The sequence below is a fragment of the Colias philodice genome, chromosome 5 (genome assembly GCF_061535455.1).
Source record: "Colias philodice isolate Cphi_HAF_F1 chromosome 5, ilColPhil1 Martin Lab GWU primary, whole genome shotgun sequence".
Classification (NCBI taxonomy): Eukaryota; Metazoa; Arthropoda; class Insecta; order Lepidoptera; family Pieridae; genus Colias; species Colias philodice.
The window spans coordinates 1,854,395-1,860,394 of NC_143090.1; positions in this window are offsets into that span (position 1 = coordinate 1,854,395).

The following is a 6,000-nucleotide window of genomic DNA, read 5'->3' on the forward strand; positions in this document are numbered from 1 at the left end:
GTCTTCTAAGTGGCGTGCGATAATTTTTACACGTCAATTAACACTTAGTAACATCAACATTTCAAATCTCAATACGTTCTTAACACTTGTATCGTTTAATATTACAAAGGCTATTACTATACCTACACTCATAAGCCATAAATCAAAAGTACTTAAATTTCTAAGTAGTAAACATTTCAATAAAAACTCAACACAAACATAAATTTGAAATACCATACTAAACGTTATACAATTAATAATGAACTCGTTTCAAATTTCATAAGTGCTATTATTTATTAAATACGATGTGTTGATTACTAAGTATTTATTATACATTTCTATGAACTCTTATGAATACTTATAATCATCGTAATTCTAATAAATATAAAATAGTGGAAAAAATTACAAATACAATACTATTACCTAAATCGTACTGGTAATCGTATAGCTCTTCCACTACGCGTGGTATGTGTATTAGGCAATTCGCTACTTGGAATTTGTAACGGAACCTCAGTATCTGCCCCAGATGTCGTATCACTATCATCATTCAAATAATATGCAGGTTTTAGACGGTCTACAGATATTCTAACTTTCCTGCCAGTCATTTGAATATAAAATACCTTTTCCTCTCGACTCAACACACGATAAGGACCGTCGTATGTTGGTTGTAAAGGCTTACGTACTGCGTCGTTTCTTACAAAAACATAATCGCACTTTTCTAAATCGGGGTGAATAAATATGTTCCGTCTTTCATTCTGCCTAATAGCTACTGACTGATATTTCCTAATAGAGTCTCGTAATTTACTTACATACTCAAGACTGCTATCTAATTCAAAACTCGATTTTTTATCGTAATAATCACCTGGTAATCGTAAAGTTGTTCCGTACGTAATTTCTGCTGCGCTTATGCCGGTATCACTTCTTACTGCTGTTCTAAGTCCTAGCAACACAGTTGGTAATTTCGTAACCCAAGATGATGATATATTGCATAAACGAGCCGTTAATGCCGCTTTAAGCGACCTATGCCAACGCTCTACCGCCCCGTTACTCTGTGGGTGGTAAGGTGTCGTACGCAACTTATTAATACCTAATAACTTCATTAGTGTAGCAAATAATTGACTTTCGAATTGGCGTCCTTGATCGCTTGTTAGCTTTTTCGGACAACCAAAACGAGAGATCCATCCTTCATATATTACACGCGAAATCGTTTCAGCAGTTATATATCTCGTAGGAAAACATTCTGGCCATCGCGTCCCCCTATCACTATGGTTAGGCAATACGTCCTAAACCTTCGGGTGAAGTGGGTAAAGGTCCAATTAAATCAACATGAATATGTTCAAACCTATCGCACTGCGGAAACGATCCTAAACCTGACATTGTATAACGATTAACCTTCGATCGTTGACATTCAATGCATGTTTTAGCTTTTAACCCATTGGCCAACGTGACGAATCATATTTGGCCAATAAAAACGATTTTGAATCAATTTGCGTGTAGTCCTTATTCCGGGATGACATAAATTATGTACACTATCAAAAGCAATACGTCGAAATTTATCAGTCAAATAGGGTCTAATTTTATCATTATCTAAATTACAATAAATAAATGTACCGCTTTCAGGTAACATAATTTTCTTTAACCTATTATTAGCGTCTTTCGAATTAGATAATTGCAACATATAAGAATCCTTTTGTTGATTCTTAGCAAGTTCCGCGTAATCTATTACAGTGGGACAACTTATTGTTGCGACTCGTGATAACGAATCTGCAACGACATTATCTTGCCTACTAACGTGTCCCAAATCCGTTGTGAACTCACTAATGAATATCAAGTGTCGTGTACGTCTGGGTAACTCTTTCTCGCTATTTACTTTAAAAAATGCATAAATTAACGGTTTGTGATCCGTATACACCGCTAACTGTCGTCCTTCGACCATATTCCGAAAATGACGAATAGCCAAGTAAATTGCTAATAACTCCCTATCATACGTAGGTACTATACTTGTGTTCAATCTTAGATAGATTCTTAGAAAAATAACCTACATGAGTATCCGATGCGTCCGTCATAAGTGCGAGCGATGCATCGGCCCTAGGGTGCTAAAAAAATCTGCACTTTATAAACAAAAACATAAGTTGAGTTACCATGGCGATAATAAATAACCATTTATACGGTCGCCGTAAACTAAGATCTAAAGTCATTAACTTAGTACCAAATGTCTTAATTACACTAAACTACACTTTATAATCACTACACAGTACACTCACTCGCGGATTGGTTATTTTTCGACACTGGTAAAATTATTAAAAGTCGGCTCTCCTGCTGCTTCTGCCACGCACAAGGTTGACGATAGTACAATCTGGCGATATGCTTAAAGCAGTAATGAAAAAACATAGCCAATTGGGATTTTTCTGTTTTGATATCCCTGCACGATCGCGAATTCGGGATGCGGAGCGATGCGTGCGATTTCCGTACTTTCGACCGCTAAACGATTTGCCTCTCGAGCCTGCACATTCCAGCTGGTTTACCTGCTGCTTTAGTTGTGCTAACTGCTCGAGAAGGTTTAACTGTACCGACGAAACTGCTGTAACTGGAACTGCCGGATTCATTTTGAATTAAATTTTAAACAAACGATATCTATGCAATTCACTAAATGTCGGGAGTCACCAATGTAGGAGCTTGTTATGTGCGGGTGTAATAAAAGATGAATAACTACGCAAAGGTTATATTTCGTTAACTACATATATATATTCGTATGTAATTAATATTCGACCTAATGCGACCAACCCGCGTCCCGACAAGCCCTTCACTGTTCATGCATAGCGCACGAACTGTTTATATACGAGTTACCGTGTGAACCTATGGTGTGAACTTTCTTAGTAGGTACTACACTTGAAATATTTCGGTAACTCGTAAATTGGCTTGTCGTCGCTACAATATATTATAGCCTATAGGGCTATAGCCTTCCTGGATAAATGGGCTATCTAACACCGAAATAATTTTTCAAATCGGACCAGTAGTTCCTGAGATTAGCGCGTTCAAACAAACAAACTCTTCAGCTTTATACTATTATAGTACCTATAGATTAAATCATACCTCCTAAATGATATTTTTTAATTCTCATTTATTAATTTCCACGCTACAAAACTATGATCTTTTGCAGGAATCTATTGAAGAAAATTTTTTGGAGGAGAACATTGTAGGTAGGTAATTTCTAAAAGGAAACAAAGTTGGACGACATGTGCCATATCATCGCCAACTCGCGCTTGCCAAGCATGGTGGATTACAGCGTAAAATATTATAGGAGGTATGTGAATCCTCTCATTTAACCAACGTTTCTCACTTACTATCCAGTGCGAATAAAAAGAGAGGTAATATTTTGACTGTGTACAAAAACTTATATTTAAAAAAGGTCCGATGAAGACTATGCCGGTTGCTTACATTCCCATGCATGCATATGCAAGTGTAGGACGATTATGACATAAATACATCCTTATTACTTACGTATACAAACATTCGTACGTTGTAAGTGACCCGTTAACAGTGGATGGTATCGACTATAGACGAACTTTCTTGCCTTTAAAAAGCGAAAAGAGACTCTTTATTTCTTCAAAGTTGAAGAGCTTGTTTGCTTGACCGCGCTAATGTCAGGAATTGTAGTCCGATATGAAAAATGGTTAAGTGTTTGTTAGCTCATATCGAGGAAGGCTATACTATGTAGGTATATCAATTATCATCATGCTAAAACTTAAAGGAGCAAAAAATACGGATATAACCGGGAGTACAGCTAGCTAGCCAGGAGCTTCTTAAGGCTGCAGTCTAGCAAAATTGCGTTTTCAACAAGTTATTTGACAATTTTTTCCCGGCTAATGAAATGATAAACTGAATTTTTTTTTCTTGTTTATCAATTAGTGTTTGTACGGGCCTATCCCGTACGTGTGTATGATTAATTAATATTGAAATAAAAGAATTATTAAAATATAAGAAACTTGTAATTAACTGAATATAATAACTATATAATGGATGGATGAGTCACGCGAGGTACTCTTAATGCCCGTCGACGATGAACTGATTTTAATTTAATATAAAGTGTAAAATGTTGGATACAATTTGCAAGCAAAGCGCCTTGTTGCACTTTGGACGTGCTTGCTCGTACATATTCCCGGGCGGGAATATGTACGAGCAAGCCATCCATTATATAGTTATTATATTCAGTTAATTACAAGTTTCTTATATTTTAATAATTCTTTTATTTCAATATTAATTAATCATACACACGTACGGGATAGGCCCGTACATTCTGGTCCTTCGAGCTATCGTAAAGCGGGACCCTTGTACGTTCGCGTGTGTGGTTCCGTAGACCTGTGCACCTGCAATACAGTGCATTATAGACAAGTGACTCTCTACTATATACTGTTCTAGCAAGTGAATAGTCGGTAGTAGAGTCCTAATATTACATCAACAACAATGTCTTCGGTCGCTGATATACAAGCCAACCAGCAGCAGCTGGCATCGGCCATAGAAAATATTTATACTAATTTCAAGAAAGATGGCCCAAGCAGGAGAACACTCCAGTACATTAAGAAGAGATTGGACCTCCTGGAAAGCTATTGGTTCGAATATGAGGCGAACTTCACGAGGCTATCAAGTAAGGAGATAGATGGACACACTCGTGAGGCAATAAAAAAGGATCTGGAGAGAATAAGGGAAAGGTATGGTGCTATTAAGTCGCACTTACAGAGCTGTGAGGTTATAGGTGGGGACAAACCACAATCCCCGCTCAATCCTCCCACGTTCGAATTCAATAAACCAGACACTCAAGAGAATCCACAACCGAGCGGCAGCAAGGCTGCTCTTCATGAAAGCAAGACCGTAGAGATGTTAAGAAGGCAACAGATTAATTTTAAGGCTTTCCACCGGACGGTGGGAAGCATTGATTTGGACCCTATACAAGAGCGATGGGAACTGGAGGATCTGCTCAGCACGGCCCAGTCCCGCTGGGCGGCGATCGACTCGCTGCACTGGGAGCTGGACCTGGTGCTGGACGGGTCCAACGACGAATATGACCGTGCTTTCTCGGCTTATGAGAGGAAGTACGTGGCTATCAAGAAGGCCATTAATAAGAAAATTTGGGAAGCGGCACATATGGCGAAGTCCACGCCACAGCTGGAGATTCCTACGTTTAGTGGAAACTACAACAACTGGGTTTCTTTCAAGGATTTGTTCACCGAGACAATCCACAACAATAATTCAATATCGGACGCTCAGAAGATGCAACATCTTAAAACAAAAGTAAGAGGTGAAGCTGAGAGGCTGATACAACATTTAACTGTAAGTTCAGATAATTATATAGTCTGCTGGGACATTCTAAACCAGAGATACAATAATAAAAGGCTTATTTTTCAATCGCATATGAATGCATTAATGGGTTTACCTGTAATGCAACAGCGGTCAGTCGCTCTAATTAAACGTATGCATGACACTACACAAGAGTGTCTTAATGCGATCAAAAATTTAGGGATAGATATTAGTTCGTGGGATCCTATAATTGTATATTTATTAAGTCAAAAATTAGATACCGCGTCCTTTACTGATTATATGGAATCGGTAGAAAACCCACGAGATTTACCATCCCTTAAGGAATATTTAAAGTATTTAGAAGTTAAATTTATTTCATTAGAATCGTCACATAGGAAACAAGATAACCCTATGCAAAAAAATATCGTTAGCAATAAGAATCAATATATTAGTCCGCAGTATAATAAGCCTAATTATCATAAAACGTTGTTAAGTAGTAGTAAAATAACTTCGCCAGTTCTTAATAATAAAGGCAATTTAAGTTTAAAATTTAGGTGTTCATTGTGTAGGAGAAATGATCACGGAATATATTATTGTCAAAAATTTCTAGAAATGCCACCTAGTGATAGGCTTAAAACTATTACGAAATTAAATTTATGTACAAGTTGTTTATTTAATCATAATGGCAATCAATGCAAATCAAATAAAGTTTGTCGCGAGTGCAAT